Source organism: Tenebrio molitor, chromosome 2, assembly GCF_963966145.1.
Source record: "Tenebrio molitor chromosome 2, icTenMoli1.1, whole genome shotgun sequence".
Taxonomy (NCBI): domain Eukaryota; kingdom Metazoa; phylum Arthropoda; class Insecta; order Coleoptera; family Tenebrionidae; genus Tenebrio; species Tenebrio molitor.
This window is the reverse complement of record NC_091047.1, coordinates 27139266-27166159: the sequence shown is the minus strand read 5'-3', so window position 1 is coordinate 27166159 and position 26894 is coordinate 27139266. Positions and strand designations below refer to the sequence as shown.

The window sequence follows — 26894 nt, the reverse complement described above, 5'->3', positions numbered from 1 at the left end:
ACACTGTCAGAATTTGAGAATTTTCTCCTATGTGAACGGATTTTGATAAATGTGAAAACTTGTCAAAACGAAACGTCAAATTAATTTTAAAGATTTTAAGCGATTTGGAGCCTTTAAGGGAGTCGTTGAACAAAAAAACGTTAAATTCAACTCGTTCTTGTGTAAATTGGACTTTTTAATCTGGCTTACTCATACCAAGAAAGCCCAATTTACACACGAACTCGTTAAATAAATAACTATTATTTGCCAATTGTGTTAGTTTCCATTTATTTTTGTTAAGTAACTCTCAATTTTTTTATTTAATATTTTGTAATTTCTAAATTTGGATATTTTTTTTTGGTTTTTAAATGAAAAACTAATATCTGCGTTTTATAGAATACTTTCGAATATTCTACTTGCTTCTTGTGTGTTTTAAAGCAACTTTTATTATTTTTTACTACAAAATTTACACAAATGCATTAAAATGATACATAAATTATAAACCATGTAGCTGAAGATAACACTTCCGTAGAATTAGTACCATTGCATAAACAATGCAAACGTGTACATAAGCAACAACTTTGCAAAATATTATGTTACATGTAAGGATCCTTTTCAATAAGCTTTCATGTATGATTTTTCAAAACTAAATCTCTATTTTAATAATTTCTCGAGTTATGTTCCCCCAATTTTCACGTCAATTTATTTTTCCCTTTTGACATTTGAGAAAAAAACGCTTATAAATTCGAAACTGTTTCCAAAAACACTTAAACGACCTTCATACAACCATGAACTACATGTCTGCCTCAGTCCATTAATCACGTTGTATTCAACAAAAGAAGTGTAGGAGAGCGCTCCCCAAAAACTCATCAATTTCAACTGGTAATACAATAAAAAATAAATAACGTATTTTATAATCAGAACCCCTCAAGTTAAAATTATGCCTTATTTATCCTTGAAAAATTATATAAATCGCTTACATAACAGCGGAAACGCCTAAAACTGTCCTCGCATAAAAAAAATAAGAGTCGTTCGATCCTGACATTTTTATTGTGGTACTTTTAAGGAAATTAGCGGAAAAATAGCCAATTTCAAACAAAAATACCTAAACTAGTTTTAAGTGTAAACCTTCAGCTCGATAAAACTGAAAAGTTAATGATTAATTTGAAGAGGTACAATAGAAATTTTCCCCAGAAGTGTATTAATAATGGACAGACGATCCAATAGCGCGTTCCTCTTCACAATTTAATAATTTAAAAATTCCTACGATTGCATGTTCGGAAAGAATTTGTAATGAATAGGTTTTCAGAGTCATTATAGCCAGCCAGTCATGAAACCCAAAATTAGTAGTTTCTCGGCTAATAATAATTAGTTGGAGCAACTTTTTGCCTCTTTTCTATTATTTATTTTGCCGTTAATGTGCATCATGAATGTAGGACCCCGGGTCAAATGATAATTAAGCACTTAACCGTTTAAATTCGTGCATTACAAACACATTAAACGACTAAATCATCGGTGACGGAAAATTCGAGCCAGACAAGCATTTAAATTACAAATAATTACCGTAGCGTTAGTGTAAATGTAAATAACACCGGTGCGCGGCACGTAACATTAATGCCATAAATTAGCCATTGAACTTTTATTTAAAGCGTCGATTGTGTTATTTAATAAACGAATAAAGAACGCTCGCCTCGTCGTCCATTAATCAATGATGCCTCATCATTGTTTGAAGAGCGGCGATTTTATGGTGGCAACGGCGGATGATGAGCAGATTAACTCCTGCTGTACAGCAGGAGCGGATTAACCGCCGGTGTACAGCAGGAGTACAGAAACGGCGATGCTAATACAGATTTGTCGGCGTTTGCACTGCTAATGAAAGATAATGCTCTTGACACATATTGCAGTCGATCCGTCCCGGGTCGTCCTTTTGTCTCCTGAAACGGTCGATCCTCCGCAAAACCAAAAACCATAAAGTGAAGACACCATAATTAGATCCGCATTCAGAGCGGGGCTTCCAAACACGAAATTAATTTTTCGTTTAATTAGGGCGAGTGTATTCAGCGAACGGCGCTTTCATCTTGGACAATTAAGCGTGGCGTTTTTGTACTATTTTAGAAAATGGAATCGGTAGAGTAGTCCGACAAAAGCGCCGCATCAAATTATTTGATTGTGGTTTTTTGTCAAATCGAACGGGGGAAAATGTTTATGGCTATTGGCGGCCGTGGCCTTTGGAAAAGCAAAATCCCACAGTTATGTGGATTTTAATGACTCGGAATAATAGCCAACTAATAACACTGGTAATTAAATGGAAATAAACGTTTTTCTTATCAATCTTTTACATTTTTGATTAAGAAATCAACTCATGTAACTGTATATTTTTTTAAGTTTACTGCTGCCACAGCTTTTTCAAAATAGTAAATACCAATTTTATTAGACGTTTTAATTTTAAATTCAAATCTAGACTAAACGTAACTAATCGTTAAATTAAAAACAATGACTTTGAAGTTTATTTTTATCTAACATTAAATTTTAATTTGATTTTTGTTTTACACTTAAAATAAAATCGAATTTTTGCATAAATTTTAATTTTGTCAGATATGCCCTTACATTCTCCTCTAACATACGAGTATGACGAAGAAAATAGACAAAATATGAGGTCTTCGCGTACTTAGTAAGTTACTAGGAAGTACATGGATTTATTTCATTCTTCGGCTATATGGTAAATCCACTTTTGTTTATCAAGTAGCAATAGCGTTTCCTGTATCTCGATCAAAATCTCAAAAAATAGTTCGTTTAAAATCCAGATGAAAATATAAAATTTTAAAGAAATTTGTAACTTTTAATTTCTTTGGCTAAATGTGTATGGGTGTTTTTACCAAAAGCATCAAAAATGTTCTTAATAAGGGAAAAGATTATTTTAAAATTTTAAAATTTGGAAAAAAGTATAAAGATAGAAAAAACAATATGTACATAATTGTTGTAATATTTATTACAGTACTAAAAGATCTAGAAATAAAAAGAAACGCACAAGAAAGTAGTAAAACTGGTCATTGAATCCTTTGCAGTGTATGAAAGTGAAGAACTAAGTGGAAGGTACAAAAAGGAAGGAAGATAAAAAAAAATTATGAATGAGAAGAAAACTTAAAATGATGACAATTGAGACAGAAAGAAAAAGAAGGAGAAAAGAAATGTACAATTAAAATAATAAGTAATAAATAATAATTATAATATTATTAATATTATTGAAATTCAAAAAGGTATATTATTATACTCATGTCACATCGTGAGGAAGTTCCTTAACATTGACACAGAACATAATACACAACAAAGTCAAAATGCGGAGGCGAGACGCCGGTAATTATGTTGATAAGCACTGCACTATTACTTGATAGTAATATCCGTAATAGTGTATGTACTCCGGCAAAATTGCCGTGCCGCCGGGTGGAGGTGGGATAGTGTATAATAAAACACAAAAAAGTCAAAATGTGGAGGCGAGACGCCGGTAATTATGTTGATAAGCACTGCACTATTACTTGATAGTATTATCCGTAATAGTGTATGTACTCCGGCAAAATTGCCGTGCCGCCGGGTGAGACATGAGATATCATGCTGATATCAATAATATACATGTTGAAAAAGAAAGTAATAAACTAAATAAATAAAAAGCATATTAAGGAGAAAGAATTTGTAATCGAATGTAGAGCTAAAAATAATAAGATCCAAGACGAGGAAAAACAGAAAGGCAAGAGAAATTAGAAGAGTACGCCAACAGAAAAGGAGCAAAAAAAATATACATATAACAAAAAATTCTTTGAAAATCCAAAAACATTTAATAAAATGGAAGAAGGATGTATACAAAATAAGATATCGTAATAGGAATGGTTACGTAAGTTTTTGCAGGCACTAAAGAAGAAAACCAATGGAAGTTGAAAAGTACATTATTGGAAGTTGTAAGAAGTAAAAAGAAATAATTAGAATGGGAAGAGAAAGAATAGGTACAAGGAAATTTCACATAAAAAATCTCTCATTTTGTTTTCCTTTTCATAAATCGTGCACATTGACTCAGATAAGTCGAACATTTGCAGATAAACAAGCACAATTCTTATTATTTGCTTATCAAGTAAAAAAAGTCCAAATAAGATCTAACGTAGAGTCTTGGAATTTTAAAAATTAGGTACATATGTACTTTGTAAAAGCATTTGATTTTCTATTTTATCTTCTTATTCTTTTGTTTTATTTCTTTTATCAACACAGCCTAATCTTAAAATTTTTAAATCCCCGATTGATTTAATCACTTAAAAAATAAGATCAATTGATTTAAATCTGCTTGTAGTAATTTAGTAAAGATTGACTTTTATGTTCGCACATCAAATCTTTTACCATTTATTTAATCGCCTTATCTGTAATATGATTATTTTATGTTCTAATAAGTACTTAAAAATTGTGTGAACTATTTTCCTTATTTTTTGCTTTTAAAATACATGTTCCCATTTTAATTACTTTATCTCGATAATACCAAAAAGCATATAACTGCACTGCTCCAATAAATAAATCATTCTCTGTAATACCTGGAAAATAATGCAATTTCCGTTACTACATTGTTTTATTTTAATGTTTGTTTACTACTGCGAAATACATAAACTTCAAATGCATATTATAACACTTTTGCATCCTTGATTTTTTATGTACCCTATAAAGAATAAAAATATTATGCCTGAAAGATACTCGTAAAAATAAATGTCATTGTCGCAACTTAACCTACTTATTTAAACTGTCATAATCGCAGATTGTTATCTGTTCATATTTCAAGATTGCAGGTTAATGTACTGAATTAAGATTAAGTTCCTCATTTTGTCATTTGTCATTTTTTGATTTGGTGTAGAAGCAACGAATAACTGATTAAGAAAATGTGGATGGTCTCTTAAAGTGATAAAATTCCAGCTTATCTTGTTGTCAGAAAAAAAACGAGATAAAATCTAAACATATTAAGTCAAGGTACGTTTAGTAAAATGCCAAACCAACCAACAATTTGCATCCATTTAATCTGAAACCTAGCAATTTGCAGTGTTTGCTTGCAGACACCTCTTCAAGAAATTCAACACGAAAAAGTCGACACTGAAAAGCGATCAGTCATTATTTTCACGCCACCAGTTTATCTAAAGCTGAACCAATTAATTAACCTGAGAGCATTTTTCAGTTTATCCTCCCGAATTTATCTCGCTCAATTACACAATCTGTACATTTCCGGCTTTATCAGAAACGATGACAAAATTAAACCATCTACACGAGATAAGATTAATTTGTCATTTCTCGTTACGCTCTGCCAAGCAGTTGTTGAAATCCCACGATAAAAAATAGGTCAATACTGAAGCTTCTTTTGTGCTTTATCCGTTCTGTCGTTCGCTGCTATCCGAGCTTTTTAATCAATTGTCGTATGGCAGCCTGATTAATTAGACGAGAAAAATAAATAACGCACTGAATAACATTTCAACTGGGAATCTGCATGTCACACAACGAAATAATCACAATAATTATAATGCACGTTCGATAATGTATTCTGTGCACAGAGGGACGTGGAATTATGCAACAAGTTATTAAACCTAATGGACAGCTGAATGATATTATAAAATATGAAAACCCGATGAATTCGCTAATAAACCGTAATGCATCTCTGCGATCACGCTTCTGTAATGAATTCCCTGTTAACCCAAACAGGCAAAATTGCCGGCTGAAATTTTTATGCGGGTATCAGACCACTCGCTGCACAGTAAAAATTCTATAATTGATGCACGCTACCACTAAATCACCGATATTGACCACACCATTGTTCTGTAAACATTTTTAATGTACCGTACCACAGCATTAACCGGAAACGATAATCATTGTACTAGGCTAAAATCGATTCGTAGCTTGATTCATACGAGTTTTGGTTGTCATCAATTGTCAACTCAAAAGTAGGTCACATCTGTCATTTACGTTCGACCACAGTCGATTAATTACAGGAAAGTGTTCTCTCGAGATAGAACGAGAATAGAATAAGAAAAGGTGAGCAAGGATTTTGGGCAAGGAAAAAAATGAGCTAGAGATGGTCGTGAGTTCTTTTTTTTATACTACGTCGATGTCATAATTATGTTGACAAACAAAGGAAATAAAGGAAAAGGATAACAGTTAAGAGTACTTATATGAAGGAAAAAGTAAAGTCTAAATATGCTGAAAAGTAAAAGAAGAAAAAATTGCAAAAAGGTAGATTAAAAGAGTCATCTGAGAAAGAACGGGAAAAAGAGACGGAACAACTGAAGGAATACTTACACAAAAAAACAGCACAAACTAAATAGAATATAACATGTTTTTGAACAAAGTAAATAAATACCGAATAAAATATAAATACCTAAGCGGTTGAAGGGAAGGTAAGACATGAAAAAATGAAACGAAAAAAGTATTTAAAGAAAATTAGTATTGAAAGAAAATACGACAAAATTGGTAAATAGGAAAAATGACGACAACTACAAAGCAAAAATCGCCATATTTTCTTAAACTTAACAACTGAAGATTAAAGAGACATTATTATGACATAAAGCAAAGCCAATTAAAATACATTCTAGTCAAAAGAGAAGAAAAAAGCGAACCTAATGTATGGTAAACATTAAAACTTCTCAGCAAAGATGTAGATGTAAAAGAAGGAAAAGCTTCAAATGAATAAATACATAAAAAATCGCATAGCGAAAATAGTTATTTATTTAACGAGTTCGTGTGTAAATTGAGCTTTTTTTGGTATGAGTGGGCCAGATTAAAATACGAGTGAAACGAGCGTTTTAAAGGCCTACGAGTGCCAAAAAAAGTCCAATTTACACAAGAACGAGTTGAATACAACGTTTTTTTGTTCGACGACCTCCTTAAAGGCTTCAAATCGCTTAAAATCTGTAAAATTAACTTGACGTTTCGTTTTGACAAGTTGTCACATTTATCAAAATCCGTTCACATAGGGGAAAATTCTCAAATTCTGAGAGTGTCGAACAAAATAATTGTTTTTCTATAAATGAATCAAAAAATTGATATTCACGCATAGTTATCGATGCGTGAAGTGGGTCATTTTCTTTTACATTGTTAGTACTATACTACCTACATAACAGTGTGTGAAATGCGATTTCACGCACATACCTTTTTCTGTTTTTCACTTCAAGCACTGTTTTTTATTAGTTACCTAGCAACGTTGTCACTGATTGAGATACATACTTTAGATTTCCTTCAAAAATTTGAATTTTAAAATTAAGTTTTGAAAGCAATTATAGAAAAACTATCGTGTATATTTCGTGCGTGAAGATGTTTTTTGTACATTCAAAGGATTTTACTGCTTCGACCTGCGTCTCGGCTTAAAAGACCTTTTCATGCACAAAAAACACTCTCTTCACGCATTTAATATAAAAATAACTATTACATATATCAGTATAGAATATACATATCATATCTTTTATTTACTAATTACGTACAATTACTATTACATATTATCGTTGTTGTTATGATGCCTTATTAATTATGAACCTAGTATTCAACAGGTAAGATAGATAATTATGAAAGAATAGGAATGAATTTAAAAAAAGATATTGGAAGAAAGGCAGAAAAAAATTGACATACTCGTACATACATATGTAGATTCATAACTACTGGTATAAGCATCAATTTTTCATTCTACATATTTATAAAGAGCGATCAAATTAATTAGTAATCGAGTTATCCATGAATCCGAAACCGTATGTCGTTTCTTGAACGATAAACACAGCTTGAAACACAGGTTAGATCTCGACATATCAGTCGCAAAAGACATACGGATTCAAATCCATGGATGACTCGATTACAAATTAATTTGATCGCTCGATATTTATTATAGTCACTGAAACTGAAATCCTTTCAAAACCCAGCGGAGCAAAAAATAAACGTTCATCCTTTTTACTTTCATAAAAATCAAAAGTAAAAACCACTCGTAACGATATGCAGTAATTTATTATAATGGTAGATGGGAAATTAAAACTAAAAAACTAACGATTTTTAATAACACACAACTTTTCTTGTTTTGACTAACCAGAACAATTAACAACCGTACGAAACAATCTACGCGTATATTTTCGTCATTTACGTCCACCAGGCTACGGACTTTATTTTATCATACGTCCAATTTAATGCGATAACTATCGGTTGGTTGTTCAGCTCGTGAGAGTCAACCCAACATTCTGCTTTCATTTACTTTTATCGTCCTTCACACTCTGCAGTCTAGATAATGATAAATTCGGAACTCATCACCGTCGAGCCGACATACTCATTCGCACATAACAAGGTCGCACCGTATGTGAAATATATTTAACTTGTTATGAGTTGCATCAACGTATTGTGTTCTGGAATCCGAGCGGTAAATTTTTTATAGCTCATTAAGGTAACGTTTGTGGTGTGGTATTGTATTATAATCATGCCTAATTTTTATGGACAACGTAATTTATTGAAAGTTATGTGTGGAGATAATATATGCAGCTATGTAAAGAACTGGCAGCATTTAGAGGTTTCGTCAGGTGCAATGCGGGTCCAGATTACGCCTCTAAACTCTAAATGTATAGCTATCGAAATTTTAAAATTAGGTCGGTGGGAAAAATATCAGTAGGTTGAGCAAAATCGGAAAACTTGTTCAAACAGCAAGAAAGAAGAGAAAAACTCATACATAAACAAGAAAGAAAAAACGTTTAACCTTTGATTTTATATATAAAATGGTGTACGTTTTATAAAATGTGATATACAGGGTGTATTTTTAAAATGTGCCGAAATTTTACCTACGAGGTTGTTTGACAACGTAGACAACTAAAAGCAATTTAAAAAAATTGTAGCTCAAAAAATAAATGTCATTTTATTTTTTGTCATAGAATTTTTAAAATATTTTTTCCGAGTTCTACATGAAACCAGTAGCTCGTGATTAAAATATCTGTACAACTTTCAATAACACCCTGTATTTTGAAGAAAAAAAAAAAAAGAAATTTGTTGCATAAACAGAATCTGCCGGCACAGTCAAGAAATAAAACTAAAGACACAAATAAAACATCAAAATACTTCAGCATCACTTCAAGTGCCTTATTGTGTTGAGAAACATTGGTTTGACTTCTCTTACTCATTTGCTTCCATAAAAGACAGAACAAGTAATAAATAATAAACCACGCTCGTATGTTGAAAATACGTCCATAACTTGAAACATTTTAAAATTGATCATTCTCGACAGTAGAGAAATAATGTTCTGTCCATTAACTGTAAGTACACGCCGCTAATTGAAAGTTTCCAAATAGAAGAACTCTGGTGCGTTTGTGGGCTGCTAAATTAAACGGCAGCATTAAAAAGAGCTGGTTTTACCCGATGCCACTTGTGAAAAAAGCCAATTTATATGCATCCTCTGTCGCTTTGACGAGGTAAATTTTTCACGTGAGTAATAACTGATACAGTGCTTACGCGGATTATAGAGCTACCAGATTGCCAATAATAATAAATGACAGGGTAACAATCTGAGCTCGGAACGAACCGTAATGATATTTAATATTCCGGCAAGCTTCACTCGCCTGCGATATGGCCATGGATTCCATTATACCACGTAATCCAATCTAAATAGTGTTGTGAGCCTCGTTGAGGTTGATTGACACTCGTTCCGAAGCACCAGGACCCGGTGTGATGAGAGAATCCCTCGGCCGCCCCCGGATCCGGCTTGATCAATGGACGAACGAGGCTTTCCGAAACCGCTTCATCCCACAAAGCACCTGGTTAATAGCGGGGCTATTTAATTATCAAAAAAATTCTGTCACTTCTTAATGAGGCTCCGGATGTTTTGAATACTGATGAGGCGCTGACTAACACGAACATCGTGAACCCCATTAAGTGCCGTGATGGATTCCGCAGTTCCACACCGACGAGGATTATTTGATCTGCGCCAGACGGAGATTATTAATCGAACAACAAGCTACCGGTTCCATCTCGTCTTTATTCAATTCTAAAGGTTGCAGACGAAAACAGATATTCGATATGTTTAAGAAAGCACAACCGACTCGAAGAATAAATCACAAAGTAAATTACCCGCAAGAAAAGAAGAACTATAAAAAAGTTACACTTTTATTAAATCGTATTATGTACACAGCAGTTTTGAAATTCGAACAAATATCGACCTCAGTAGATTAGATTCCTAATATGTACATATTTACATTTATTATTTGTTGCAAACAAGTCAAGAGCGTAGGCAAAGTTTTTTTTCTTCCTTAACGCGATCAAAACATGATCCATTTAATGAGTCCATATGAAAACGATAATTTTACGTAAGTACTCACACGCGGATGAAAAGTAACTCTTTTTCAGACGCACTTTTACGGACCCTGACCGCGACGGCATCTGTTGGCCTGTTTAGTAACGAAAGCGACAAAATCGATAATTGTCCTGTCACCATAAATTGTGTAAATAAGTATGTAATTGTATTGCAAATAGTAAATTTCTAGTTTTGTAGGAAAGCTGATAACAAATACTGTATTTGAAAAAAGGAGATTCAAAATACATTTGTAATTTTTCCAATAATGTCTTTTGCTTTGTAGTTCGTGCGGTCGCCTAAAAAATTGAATGTGCACCTCTGCCAAAAGTATCCTTTGTCCTCACCTCCTTTCAAGCCTCGGCTGCGCCTCGGTCAGAAAACTCAGACTCGAACGAAAAAGATGCACTTTTTGGCATTGATACACAAACAAATAAATATGTATTAATCCTATTACGTCTTTGTCAGCGTTAAATCTTGTTAAAATTAGGAAATGTTTCATTTTGTGTAAATGAGTGGGATGCTTGCGGAATGAAGCGAATTTCCTATCGTGTTTCATACAAGATTTTTTTCAAATTGAATATTTACGAAAAATGTTTCATTCAAGTCCTAGCATAGCTATCAAGCGATATCGAAAAGACCGCAGAAAATGTAATCATCAATAATTAATATTTCATTTTGAAGTTTAAAAATCGAATATTTTTATCGATTTAAGTCAAATTTCTCAAAATATCTTAATGAGTTTGAGAATCAGTTGTAGTTTTGTTTAAATAATAAACAGTGACCATTTTGAACATTTAATTTAATTAAAATTAGAACATCTTATTCTTTTTTTATTTATCAATCGCATAATTAAACGTTTTTCTTTTCTAATCGATGAAAGTACATATTAATTTTTTTTAAATTCCAAATCAAATATTCAGAAACTTTCCTTTGTAACCTGTCACTTTTTTCAGGACGAACTAAAATAAATGTCAACTTTCATAATTACTAACTAAAAATATAAGGTGTAGAAATAAACGCATTCGAACTTTTCGCGAAGATACCCGGTGTACACAAAAAATAAAAAACCTAAAAAACATCTCACTATAAATTATGTAGAACATTAGAGTATACGTACTAAAAGAAATCTGTAAGTTAGCATTTGAAACAGGTGAAACATTTATGCCACTTTAATGTTTAACAACGGCAAAACAACCCAGAAGCAAATTACTGTTGCTGCAACTTATTTCTTTTTTATCACTTATTTTTTGTTTCTTTAAACATTATTTGCAAGTATTTAAAAACATTCTATTTAATTTGTATATTTCCTGCAACATATGTATTTAATTACGTAAGTACATACATTCTACGAAATATACTTATTCTTCATTTCTCACTTTTCCTTCCTTAAAAGTGACAAAATAAAACTTCAAAAAAATTCACTCAATCAATTTTGTACATGCTTTAAAATAACGTGAGCCGAAACAATATCCCTAAACAATTTGCTGGAAAATTTGTTCATAATATGTTTGAAAATCGGTATATACACAAAGAAAAGTTTTCAACTCTGAGCGTATCTCGCAATTTTCTTAAACGTGACTATTACAACATACTTTATCGGTTGTCGATATAAATTCATCACGCTTACTTTTTCACAAGAAATGTAAATAACAAATTATCACACAAACCTGATGTAAAGTTTTGGCATCGAATATTGACAAAACACTGAACACTATTCGAAATATACTGAAGTTAATTAAAAATAATAAAATCGAATGGAAAATGAATAGACTTTTTGGCCTCCTCAACGCTAAATGACATGTTTACACATTTTGAACAGCTAGGTTATCTTGATTTTTACACACTAATCAAACTATCCGCACGGAGTGTGTAAAATAACAAGAACATTTTAAGCTTTCTGGACACTCCAAAAAAATGTTTAACGTATCACAAGTAAAGTCCATTTATACTAAGACAAGATACCGCTACTATTAATCCGCTCAGTTTTCAAAAATGAACAGAAATTAATTGTTTTTTTCTAAAGTCTGATGGCGCTATCTTGTGGTGTAAATCGTAAGCGTGGCAGTGATAACTTTCTGCCATTTCAATTTCAAAGCAAACGTCCGTAAATTATGACATTATCCTGCTGCATTGATAATACTAAAGTGTCACTTCATTGTCATGGCATATAACGAGCTGATGAGCGGCAGATAAAGTTATTATCTCCGCTGAGAGCGGCAGATAAAGTTATTATCTCCGCAGAGGGCGTCCGTGAAGTTATTATCTCCGCCGATGAGCGGCAGTAAAGTAAACTAGCTAAATCATTTGAAATTCCTACCTGGTTTCTTAACATGTCTTAAATAATTTGTTATGAAGGTTTGAAGAAAAAATAGTATATGTTATTCGGAGCAAAAATGGTTTTATGTGCTTTGGCTGGTTTGTCTGCCTCACTGCGTTCGGCAGCCAATCTACCAGCCGCAGCACATAAAACTTCATTTTTGCTCCTCATAACATAATATACTATTTTCTGAGGTAAAAACTAATAACAAAATTATTATGTTTCTACGAGATTGCAATGTCGAAACTATTTACGTTAAATTAATAATAATTAAAAAAAAAATCTTTTATTAAAGGGAACCCCCTTTACATCAATTAGTTATAAAGAATTAAATAATAACAATTAAGAATGTTAAGAAATTAATAATACAATTCATTTAAAAAAATTAAACAATATTAAACAAAGAAAATCAGAAAATAACTATGATCAAATTAGCATTAATTGCTTTCTTCACTGGACGTGGATGGTCCAGGAGAGGGTAAATAATTATTTTGACTATAAAATGCTAATTCTGCATTACCAATCAAATTTCCAATTTCTAACCTAAGCCTAACCTGCTCTTGCAGAGGTAGTTTTTTTACAATCTTTGCCATTGACGCGAAATATAAATCTGTCTCGTCTTGGGGTTCTGGCACATGTTGGGATCTACTCGTACGAGCAATATCTTGCACTTGCAGCAACTGGAGTCGAGCCTCGGCTGTGGAACTTAATTTCCGTTTTTTAGCCGAACGCAACGTGGCCATTTGGGGAGTGGTACTGGCAATGCTGGGAGTATTGCTTATTTCTGACGAACATGCTGGCGAGTAGACGTCCTGGGAGAAACTATCCTCATCTTCATGTTTTGCCGAAGTTTGTTCAACAGCACTTGTTTGCGACATATTTTGGCTGTCGATCTGGCTCATGTCTTCGTGCAAATCTTGACGCGGTCCTTCATCACGTGGAATATTACTTACAGTACTAAAAAGAATTACGTTAATGCATGGCTATATGTTGTAAGTCGTAAACATAGGTACCTTCGTTTTCCACTTGGGCAGCTATCTAAAAAGGACAATAATTCTGATCTTTTTTTGGCAGCTTCGCCTGCTGACCTAGTACCAGGTTTCCTTTGCTTGCGAATATAGTAGTCCCTAATATAAGCCCAACGTTTACTGCAATCGGTATCTAAAATTACAAAAAATTATTAATTTCAGTAGTCATTTCATAATATGTATTTTTATTTTATCCCACATTTAACTTAAAAGCAACTGTTTTTTCTAGGTTTCTGGCTACCGGGGAATCCTTTAGTTTAGATCATTGGCATTTCAATTTCGAATATGTCATTCTTGGATTGGAGTTATAATAGTACGACAGGTGGCAAATATCATGCCCCCACCATCAATGGATGATTTCCGCAAAATGTCTCTAAAATATTTATCCAGCTGGAATTTTCCAAATTGTGTAGGAGCGATAAAAACCGTGGTTCCCTGTACTTCAGTTACAAGGAATTTTATTCAATTGCCGTGCTTGCTATTGTCGATGCGGATTTAAAATTTGCTGCTAATGACATTGGATCATACGGTCGGGAAGGAGATGCAAAAACAATTTTGGAACAAAAATTATAAACAACGAATTTAACATCCCTCCTCCACAAGCACTTCCGCAAACAAATACCTACTGTTCTTCCACATGTCATCTTTGTCATACTTGGAGACGAAGCATTTGCTTTACATGAAAATCTGATGAAACCCTGTCCAGTCTATAGCTGTATACAGTTACCGTCTATCTCGTGCAAGGCGTACAACTGAAAACAGCTTCGGCATCTTATGCGCATATTTTCGCATTTTCTTTCAATCGATTGCTGTTGCTCCCGAAACAACTGATAAATTAATTACATGTGCTTGTATTTTGCACAATATCTTACGTGAAGCCAAAGTGCTGGCTCCATATCAAGCTGCTTTAGATGGTCCTATGCCTCTACCAACGCATAATTTGATTGATCTTGTTGAAAATAATGCACGTGCTCGACACACCGCTTGACATTCGCGATCAATTTAAACTTTATTTCAACGGACTTATAAGTATAAGTATGTACTTCTTTGTAATTATAAAATAATAAATAATTCTCACCTGTTTTATTTAAAATTGTACCAACTTCATGCCATAATTTCTGCTTCAGTTGCATGTTCCTGTAATCCGCCGATTTTACATTATAAAGAGCTTCATGATTTCTCACAAAATCAATTACAATTTCATCTTGTTCACTTGACCAATTACTTTGTTGAGCCATTTTGAAATGCTAAACCGTACAATTTCTACACTGGAGCACAGCACAAGCAGTAGAATTTCTACACCGCACCGGACAAAGACGTGCTCGCAATGTCCCACCGTACAGAGCGGCCGCTTCGGAGAATACGGTGGCCTATTGTCAGGTAGCGGCAGCCCCTAACGCTCTGGAGTGGAGGAAACCACTGGCGTTTACAAGCACGTGTACGTTTTTTGTGACGTCAAATGCCGTCAAATTACGGCCGCTATTTTACGGTACCGCTTTGTAGGAAACCGAAGCTCTAGACAAATGGCCACTCCGCGACCTTGAGACTTCAGCTTTGCTCTGCTACATCGTCCTAACTTTGAATTAGTGATTGATAAATTAAAGTCTATGGGTATACAGGGCAAGTCACATAAGGTTTATTTCTGAATTTATTTTGTACGCAACCAAGAATACTAATTACGCTGACCACTTGATACCATTTATAATGTGATTTTATTTAGTAATCCACGTAGGTATGTAATTTGGCTAAAAATGTCAAAATGACAGTTGATGAATTTAATTTTTGATTTCATTAATCAGAACAGGAAAACGTCATTGTGACAGTTTTAGCCAAATTACATACCTACGTTGATTACTAAATTAAATCACATTATAAATGGTATCAAGTAGTCAGCGTCATTAGTATTTTTGGTTGCGTACAAAATAAATTCGGAAATAACCCTTATGTGACTTGCCCTGTATACAGGTCCCTAAAAAGTATGGATACAGCTAAATATTTTCAGAACGGTTTACCAGAACTCGTTGAAATTTGGCACACATTTAGAAGGGTTTAAATTCTTTTATTATACCTGAATCATAATCCCTGTTTTTGACACTAAAATGCGTGCGAAAAAAGGCATTTAAAACACTAAAGCTTTATGGGTTGCTTAGGTAACAACAAATTCACCTATAGTGAATTTTTTTTAATAAACAATTGTCAATGTCAAAATTAAGTAAAAAAACACTCTGTACCACCCTAAAATGTGCGCTTATGGACCAGCTGTATAACAATTTGACACCAAATCATAGTTAAGGTTATGTTCACTTCACTTCCCGTACCTTTCTTCCGCGAATTCATTTTAAAAACAAATTGAATGAGAAATTAGCAGAAATCTTTTTCGAATTTGAAATAAACTCTCGCTCGTCAGGACGCAGGCCCAGAAAATCACAGTTTGGCTCATACCAACATGACAATGTTTTGACAATTGTTTATTAAAAAATTTCAATTATACATTTTGAACAATGATAAATAAACATTTATATAAAAAAAATAGAAAATTTATAATAGCAACGAAACAACCACATTTGATCGTTTCTATATCAACGATTAATGACACAGATTACTTCGAAAAAGGTACTACATATTTCAATTTACTTTTTTTGTTATAATTTTCAGATTGCAGTGCAGGTATTTTCTGTTTTTGTATTTGCCTTCGATAATTTCAAAATTACATTCTACTTATACCCCCAACCCATTTTGTACCCCGCCAATTAAGTACCATCTCCATCCTTTGTCCAAAATACCACAATTACCATCGAGCAATGGGAGTGACGTTCTAAACATTCAAGCAACGTCGCGTCCTCAGAAAGCTCTTCTTGCGCTGTCACACTGCTATGACAAGTAGCAGAACCGTCTGAATTATTTCGGATTTTTTGCCAGTGTGAATGAGTGCCGCTTACAAGAGGTACCCGCTGGATGGGAGTTTTTACATTAGCAGCGATGCTCGACCATGAACCCGCCACACGTGTAAATTCATACATTCTTGTCTTCGGATGCACGTACACCTCTTTTCACAATAAGCGGTGCAGTCCATTGTGAAGTTGGTCGTGTCGGATTCTCGTCGGTGCAACCAACTGTACATCGCCACAATACATTTTACTCAAAATGGCAGATGCTGAATTGATCTGTTTACACACTCCGAGCGCGATGAGATCGCAATTTTCAACAGCAATGAGAATGAATCGTGTGAAAATCGCTCTTTCTTCGCCTGAGTAACAATGGATAATTGCGGACGATCAAGAAGTCGACAATCATAACTTTTGCTTTTGTTGTTTTTGTGTTTTATGAGGTTTATTCCGGGCTTGTATTATTTACACACACCGGTTATCAAAAAGTTGTAAGCGTTCGTATCAATTTATTTATTTAATAGTGCCACCCGCAAAGCGATAAAACATGAATGTGCTGCAAATACAAATATTTTAAGTGTGTACGGACGAAAAAAGAATTAACTTTACAGTTGTAAGATACGGGTATGTGGCATAAAGTAGATAAAGAAAAACACGAACAAACAAAACAGAAACAGATAAAGTGGTAAAAATTAATTATAATCTCCTTACATATTTCTTTAATTTTTGAAAACGTGTTTTTGATAAAATTATGTAAATTAACAAAAGCTAAAATAAAATAAATTTTATTCTAGTGCCTATCATTAGAAAGACCGAAAACTTTACAATCGCATTTTTACCTATGGATAGTGGCGGATGAGCCAATGACAGAACAAAATTTACTTATTAGGTTCACAATAGTAAAAAATGTTTACTTATAGTTTCTTAATAGAGTGAGCAAACTTTGACTTTATTAAATATTTGCATTTTAAATCAAAAATCTAAAAAACATTTCACAGAAGAATGAGCACATTATTTCCTAAATAATGGCTAACAAATTTATTTAAGAGAAAGCTTATGATAGCAATACAAATTTCCCAAATATTTTAATTTAATGTAGGTATTGGGTGATATAAAATTGTATGAAAAATAAAATGTCATTCTTGATGATGTAATGAGCCACCTTTGCATTGCTTGAAGTTACCAACTGGTCGAATTGTCTTGGAATTTAATTAAAATTCTAAAAAAAACAAAAACAACACTACATTGGTAACATTCTGGCTTTTTTGTATTTATGACGCTGTTTTTCTCAATCAAATATTTTAGTAGGCTAAAATTTTACCTGAAATTTGTAATTTTGATATGTAATTGCTTAGCTGCCTGTGGAGGCCATTTTGAACATTTCATTTAATTTTTATTGAAGTAAAGAACCTTGTTATACCATAAATAATGAATCTATCGTTATTAAAGTAATGTTCAGACTATTTTTTGCAAATAACATTTTCTTTGTTTATTACAAACATTTATGTATCACGAAATGAAGTAAATGAGGAGATAATATTATTGTTTAATCTAAAAACAGGGCTAGGCTTTGTAATTTTCACAAAAATGAAAGTTAACAGGGGTTTGAAAAATTAACATGTAAAACCCTATGGCTAGTCTTAAAAAAAACTCACTGTATAGTATCTAACCTGCGTTCAGAAAATAATCGGTTTGGAATAGTCTAGCATTTTCGTATATGTGTCTATTAAAGTTAACGTTTTGTTCATATTCATGAGTTTAATTTTAGGCTATGTAGGTTAAGTAATGACAAGAGTGTTTCAACCTACGACCAACTCCAAATGTGTCAGTTTTTGGACAGTTTTTATTTAGCCAAGTCAAATACAAATAGAACCAAACGTTAAATCATAAGAATCATTAAATAAGGTAAATATTCTTCAAATTATGAGATATCCTTTTAGTAAACTAATGAAACTTTTACAATCCAGATTCTAATTTCTCTAGGTGGAACATTAAAAAGTTTATAGTAGATATAATAATTAATTACTGGCCACTTAGCACCTTGATAATTTAGAAAATGTGTTATAATCATGAAATGAGTTTATAGTCAAATATAAAGAAATATTTTTCTTACTCGTAATAATTTCAAATGATTTAAAAATGTTCAAACAAGCTAATGCAAGGACTACTACTGTCATCTACCTAATATGTGTTATATTATGATGTGATCATATCCAATAAGAAATTAGGAAAGTCGTTATTATACAACTGTTCCCAAAAAAAAGACGAGTTCATATCTCCCTTATTTATCGGGGGATTTTAATTATCTATATACCAAATTAAATGGTTGTGAATAGGCTACAAAATGGCCTACTAAATTCACGTAAAGCCACAAGGGCTTCAAGGTTAAATTGTCAAAAGTTATTAAATTGGAAAACTCCAAAACTGATGTACAACTAGTAATATACCAGGTGAAAGCTTTTGATTCCAAACAAACAATTTATTTCTAAGCCCAATTTGAAATATTTTACTTTAAGTATTTTGAGTTTTTTAAATATGTAGGTACATACTTAAAATGATACTTCCAAGCAGACTCCCGTTCCCGTTGACCTTTTGCCATGACATTGAGAGAAGGTTACTTTTAATTATAAATCCCAAACATATTGCATGGACCATAGATCTAGCAAAGCATTGAATTTTTAAAGATTTATTGACTGGAAACATTCGCATAATTTGGTTTTTCAGGAAAAAGCTGAGAAACTATGCTCACTCGAGAATTTAAAAAATCAGAAAAGCATCAAGGATTACCTCACAAATTGACCAAAACAAATTCCCCATAAAGAATTTCTATCTATGCATTTGATCCTACTCTCATTTTTGGAAAATGAGTAATTGCTGCGGCAGTTTAAAGAACGTATGAGATACATATAGGTGAATTATTTATAATTGCTTTTTAGTTCCAATCAATTAGTATAAAAATCTACTTTATCGGTAGGAGAAACTTAAGACAAATTGGAGGAAAAACGTTCTTATTTCATGATTAAGATGGACTTCCATTCATCAAGACAATATGAAACCGCTCGTCGCAAGAGAAATGCAACAAAAATTCAACCGGTTTAGAAGAGAAATAATAATAGTTCATTCTCCATATTACCATGTTCACCAAAGTTGGCCCCATTAGATAATTCTATGTGGAAGAAAATCATCACTTATCACTTGTTTGGGAACCTGCAAATTTAATTGAAAAGAAATCAAATTCTTCACTTCTTATTAATCTGTATTAATTATACAGGGTGACTGACGAAAAACCTTTGACGCTGTATCTTACTTATTCTTCATCCGATTTGAATAAATGACACATCAAATGAAATAGTTCGAAAAGCACTTCATTATCATCCTATTCAATATTTTTTTCGACATCTATTTTTTGACAGACGATAGCCAACTTTTTTTTTTCAAATTACACTCTATATATTTTTTTATTCTTTCTTATAAAGAATCTTCTTCTGAATATTCGTGCATTAAAAGAAAAAACAAAAAATGTATTTTAATTGAAAAAAATTGAAAATCAAAAATCAAGTAATCAAATTTGTAAACAATACAAAATCTATTCTAGTTGCTCAAAATTTCTTCAATACTGTTGCAGACACTGTCGATACCTTCTAGAAATACCCACCTTTGCATTCAGTAAAAAATTTCGGGGTTTTTCCTGACATACTCGCACTATCCATTTTATTAACTCTTTTTGGGTACCTGGTGGGGTCAAATTAACATTGTCTCGAAAGTTTCGAATGAATATAAAGAAATTCAATGGATTCAAATCTGGGGATGTAGCGGGCCATCGAATAGCTCCATGAGCACCCATTCATCGTTCACCAAAATGATTTAAATGATTTAAAAATACAAAATTCATGCGTGCATTACGTGGTATGGCGCCGTCCTGATAAAACACGACTCTATTCAACACTGCTAATGGTATCTCATCCAGAAAGTTGCTTATTTCGTTTGATAATAAATAATATGATATTTTGTTTGATCGAGACTGCTATCAATAAAAAAGGGACCCACTAGTCCATTCTATCTCCAAAAATGCCACACCACACGTTAACACACCTAAATCGTCTTTGGAAATTTTCTTCCACAGCAACATTATTATTAATTATTATTATTATCAAACTGTTTTGACAAATGAATATTCAGAGCTTACTTAGTCATTTCGAGCATTTAGAACAAACTTCTCTCTTGTTTATTTTGGTTACTTGATTTTTAAATTTTGTACATTTACTCTTTAATTTCTCGACTTTTGTTTAATGAATGGGTATAGTTCTTTACATTTTTATATTCAGAAGACAAATCTCTATAATAGGTATTGAATGGAAAAAAATGTACAGTGCTATTTGAAAAAAAGAAGCTGATGTTCATCTGTCAAAAACTGGGCGCAAGATTTTTTTTTTATTAAGTTGGTATTGAAGTGTTTTTAAAATTATTTCATTTGACGTGTCATTTATTCAAATCGGATAAAAAATAAGCAAGATACAGCATCAAAGGTTTTTCGTCAGTCACCCTGTATTATAACTGTTTCATTAAACTGACTTTTGTAATTTCATTAAACTAATTTTTCGTTGGTGCAATTTCAGTGTCGGGCAGTATAGGTATATTTTGTGATGTGGGAGCGACTCACAACAGATCACTGAACTCTTCCAAATTTGATTAAAATGTCAATCGACGCAAATTAAAATATAAAAAATCAGCAGTTTTTGTTAAAATATTGTAAATTCCCAAAGTACCCATTCCAGTGAGGTTAAAACAAAATAGTTAACAAACACACCGACATATCGGTATGCAACAAATTAAAATGCACGGATTTTATAAAAATGCCACGCGAATTTATAAATTGAACAGTCACAGAATGCATTAGCTCTAAATGAATTTTGTTGTGACACTCGAACGTCATTTCAATTTATAAAGTAAATAACACAATTTTGTTTTATGAAAAATTACATTCAGCTTTTTCCACAAAAAACCAATAAATTCATTTTAATTAAAAAATGCATCGCAATCATCGGCGATGGGCAAATAAAAGCATTATCAGTTAATCGTGACAAGTGAAATAATAAATTATCTAAAATAATAAATTACCACAATTCGATTCTTCGCATATGGAAAAAATGACAAGGATGACATGTGTATGTTCAATTTTATGTAAAAATAATCGTGTTCTTATCTGTTTTATTTGACATTTTAAGTACTGTCCAATGTCGCGCATGCCATAACGTAACGTACCGTAGCATTTTATTATGGCTTGTCAGTACCATTACAAAACGAATCCATCGCACATGACTTCCTGTTGTGAAAAAAACTGGTAAAACCGTGTAAAGCTTGAACTACAACTGACAGATAACAACAGACACGGAACCGAACACAATAGATATTTTACTGCTTACGAAAAGCCATTCGGTTTGTTTGTTTTCTAACCAATTAACATATTTCAACGATTGTTTGAGTAAAATATTGACTTGTAGAAATCACGCTATCGGTATTTCATTACTTTACCAAACACAACATTACCTCGTAAACGTAAATCGCAGCACAGATGCACTCACGCACGCGCGTATCTTGTAAAAATTTCACAGCTTGTGTGATTCATGTACGTAACGCATCCAGCATGCCAGAGCTTAAAATTTTACATTTATCTTGATTATGTTACGCTACCGTACGTCAGATATAAACTAGACTTTAATCGATAAATCACACTGTTAAGGGGGCCCATTCAAACTCTATTGGATTTAATAATTGAGCTTTTGGGGCTGTTTATGTGAAATGTGTGAGACGGTCATTACGTATGCGCCACAGCTAATCCAGTCCGGGTCGTAAAATTATGCAATGCATATGTGAGAAGCATTTAGTGCTGAAGTTGTAAATTAAGCATAAATACCTACCGGGTGTGTCAACATTGTGCTGCATATTAATAATCGACCAGATAAAGTGGAGAATAGAACAAAAAGACGCACCTACGGCGTGTGAACAACAAACTTATTGATTTTGCAGATGGATTCTTATAAACCATGCAAAGTAAACGAAATAATGAGGACAAAGAATAGACGTTTCAGAATATTATCATGAGCCTTTCGCACAAGAACGTAATTTGATCTTGACACGACACATATGACATGTGATCTAACCTCAAATTTACTGACAATCGCGAACGTACCCAAATCTGACACTTTTAGTCGATCAAGATGTCAAGATTTAAGATAACTTTTACTTATGGTCTTATTTTTCAGTTGCTGCAGTCAAATAATAAATTTCACTTTAATCTCTCCATTAGAGACGGAGCAATCTAGCCGGCTCCTGTCGACGATACATTTATCAAAAACAAAGCAATACAATCTTGCGCTCACAATTTCAGGTGGAAAATAAAATACATTCGTGGCATCTATCCGAACCATAAAAGAGCTTAGATGGCTTTTGTATCCGAGTCAAAAGTGGATTAGATTAGTGTTCGGATTTTCCAATTTTTTATCTTACTTCTACCGTCACTTGTCACGTGATTTCCGCACCCTGGAACGCTCCCCCTCTTTATTGTCTACCGCCGTTGAAAAATGACACAATAAAAGCCGCAAACTACACATTTTTTATCGGTTGAAGCTGCAAACAGTGTTATAAGCGACGCACATGACGCTGTAAGCGTATAATACAATTAAGAATACATAACAGTGACACAAACAGAATCAATTTCATAATGTTGGCAATAGTGTGTATTCTGTTTAATACGATTTGTGAGAGATCGATGACGGTGATTGTCAAACGTTTTTACCGTCATTGCTATCACCACATCCAGGATTTTACCAACTGTAACTGAATTAGTACCGCTCTATTATTTGACAAAAGAATATTTATAACCACGACGGTCATTAATATTAAATTTAACGACAGTTAGTTTATTTACGTTTGATTTCCTCTCGTTTTTGTTCGTCACACTGTTGTGGTGGTTCAAGAGCGAATTTAGTTATGGTTTTTACACTTTCTACCCAACCAGGTCGTTACACAATACTAGATCACATTATAATTTGACATTTTGATAATAGCAATGACAGATTTGTACGCAATCAATTACCTACTTCATATCAGTAATGAAGTAATTGCAATTGTTTGTGGGGAATGGAACATGCAATTTCTAGAGTTAAATTGTGAAGTTACTATGATGGTATAAACCTATTATACATATGTACAATCAAAAACATTTTCAAGTAATGAATATAACTGCTTTGGTAAAGTTAGCAATGCTGTCTATTATCCGTGTTAAAAAATTATGTGACAGATCGATGACAGCGACTGTCAAACGATTTTATCATTACCTCATGAATATTTCAAGGATTTAATTTAATAAAATTAAAATTAGTAACGCTGTATTACTTAACGATGGAATAATTAACGTAATCATGTTTATTATTATAAAATTTTACGCTGCTTGGTTTATTTACGTTTAATTTAATTTTAATTTGTTCATTATAAACATAATATCTATTTGACGACAGTCAAGACATTGGGGTGGTTCAGAAATAATTTCTATTTCAGATTTTACACTTTCTACCCAAGTAGGTAGGTTATTACACAATACTAGATGTCATTGTAATTTAAAGTTAGAGTGCCATTTTTGTAAACCAATCAATTAGGTATCAACTTCATACATAAATATTTTGTAGAATCGAACGCCAATGTCTAGAGTAGAATTACAAAGTGAACATAAATGTAATAATTAAAATATGCAAAAACTTGTATTTTGTATAATTAAAACGTTTTAGCAACGACAAACAAAGTTTTGTAATGTTGATAATGCTGCTAGTTCCCACATTTATAATATGTATAAGCAATCGATGACAACGATTAGCAAACGTTTTTAGTACCACCTCTGTCAACATTTCTAGAATCGTATTAAATAATTTTAATTAGTACCACCATATTATTTAACCACAGAATAATAATCATTATAGGAGTCGTTAATATTAAATGTTATGACTCTTGGTTTATGTACGTTTAATTAAGTCTCACTTTTGTTCATTAAAAACTTCAAATGGTGGACGAATAGTTTTAGTTACAGTTTTTATCCATCCTAACATCCTAACCAACCACGTAATTACACAATATTCTAGTCTATTGTAATTTCTGGTTTTATTAACATTTTGATATTAATGATGGCTGATTTGTTTCTAATCAATTATCACCAACTTCCCATCCGTAATGAAATAATTGCAACTGTACATGCGGTTTCCGGAGTTGAATTGCAAAGTGAGTTTAGTGTTGGAAGTGAAACCGTTGTGATCCTAAACTTGTATTGTATACGATTAAACACACCTTAAGAAGCCTAATAAAGTTATATTTGTAAGGTTGGCGGAGCTGTTTGTTTTGTTTTGTCATTTTTTTTACCATCACCGCTATCAATATTTCAAGGATTTCGTTAAGTGAAATGAAATTAGTGCCGCTATACTATTTATTTAACGACAAAATTATTATTTCCACAACAGTCGTTAATAATGAAATTTTACGACTTTAGTTTATTTGTGTTTAATTTAATCTCTGTTGTTCACCCTTCTCGTCGTTTAGGTCTAAACTTTAGTTACAGTTTGCACATTCTGAGGTACCAAATCTCGTTGCCGTTTCACTGACATTTTGATAATGACAGTGACAGTGACAGATCTGCAAGTGAGACAATTATTATCAACAAATCAACTATGCATTCGTTCCGGAATAATTGTTAATATGCGGCGGTACGGTTTGCATAGTCGAGTTGCAAAGTGAGCATTTGCAACCGGAGTGTATTTACAGTGTATCAGCAAGTTGTAAGTGAGTCCGATATCAGCAATCTGACAAAGTCGAATGATCCGCAGTAAACATGAAGGGAATGGAGGAAGAACGTCGAATCTCCGACGGCTCGAGTCGCTCTTTATTAAAAATGCAGTCCTCCAACAATGGCAAGGCCGGAACGCTGCGGCACTGAAGCAGATTACGACACACGTTGACCCTATCGGGTCGTATTAATCGGCCGAAATGGAGCCGACTTCCCCGTCAAGATTTTAATTAATCCCGATAAGAAATCAGATTTCCATTATCGCGACCTATCGGAAGCCGGGAGTGCAGCGCGCTGCAAATTGCGACCGGATCCCAAACCGAGTCGGAATCAAGTAAGCTGGCTTTCCGTTATTAACTGTCATTCCGGCCAACTGTCATTGCAGGTGGATCAAGTTACGACGCGCCCGAATTTTCATAATTAGCGCGATCGGTAATTAAATTAGCTGAATCGTTCCAAACAACGTGCAGCGCTAATTTATGAATGCCTTTCTGTCCGAGGAGGATCCGTCGGTTGAAATCAAGAAGGCTGATGGTTAGTCGAGGGGGGCGCGGCGACAGGGGCCATCCTTGTAGCACATGGTGGAGTAGAGACCTCCGCAGAGCGACTGGGCACGGCAGCGCCGACTCCCCACGGCACCGCTCGATTCTATGTTTCCGTCAGAACAACCGTCGGCCCGGCCGTTGTTCCGACAGAATAGCTTTCATCTACGACGAGACTGACTTTTAAAAAACTCTTTTCATCTCCTTACAGCTCTGTATTCTAGTTGTAATACAACATATCTGTTATCCGCCTGCCCGCTCCCTTTCCCCGCCGGACCACTCGCCACCCCGAAGTCACGTCCTAGCTAGGTCCGGCTTTGACAAATGTCAAAAATGACAGTTATCGGAAGTGCGGCCCGCCAGATTCGATGGGGCGTCACATTTAACGGGGGACGTAATGGGCGCAAATTGCCGTCTCCACGTGGAAAACAAACAATGGAAGAGGTGTCCGAAGGCTTGTTTGTTTTGTGAGTTTGAAGTCTGTTAATAATACCTCGCCGGTTGGGATTCTTGCTCGCATGAGGATTCTTCAAACATGTAAATGGATAATGTATGTGTAGCACACCATCGCGCGCGCTACCAACTTTGTAATAAAATGTGTTTAGGTCGGATATTTTATTGCAACAGCGTCCGTAAAAGCATCCGAACAATAAAAATAACATGTTTCTAACGCGAATTGACTTCGACGACTCGATTTACACGGATCGGAGGAAGGTGTGCCGAATGATTGCGTCCGAAAGGGTCAATCGAATCAATCTTTATTGCACAAATACGCAACTATATGGGCACGGAATGATCAACAATAAAACAGACGATTGCAGCCTACTTAAACGTCAAATTCTCAAATGTCAACTTGTAAGTGTCGATCCAAACACAGACGTACATACGTTGTTCCTCGCACATCCTACATAAAATATTCTTTTTATTACTGATCGCTTGTTCCTTCACAGAATGCCAAAACAGGCTGATTCATTCAGACGTCAAGTTATTCTCTTAATTAG

General features: G+C 33.6%; 2 long non-coding RNA genes across 2 annotated transcripts; one reads left to right on the top strand and one right to left on the bottom strand.

Moving 5' to 3' along the window:
• Positions 1–12802: 12802 nt before the first annotated feature.
• On the bottom strand, positions 12803–15447 carry LOC138124045 (uncharacterized). The gene is made up of 3 exons (XR_011156988.1): positions 14718–15447; positions 13625–13772; positions 12803–13568 (listed from the first exon to the last, which is right to left on the bottom strand). It is a non-coding gene; the product is annotated as an uncharacterized lncRNA (long non-coding RNA).
• Positions 15448–25135: 9688 nt separating this feature from the next.
• On the top strand, positions 25136–26504 carry LOC138124431 (uncharacterized). The gene is made up of 2 exons (XR_011157144.1): positions 25136–25271; positions 25330–26504. It is a non-coding gene; the product is annotated as an uncharacterized lncRNA (long non-coding RNA).
• Positions 26505–26894: the final 390 nt, after the last annotated feature.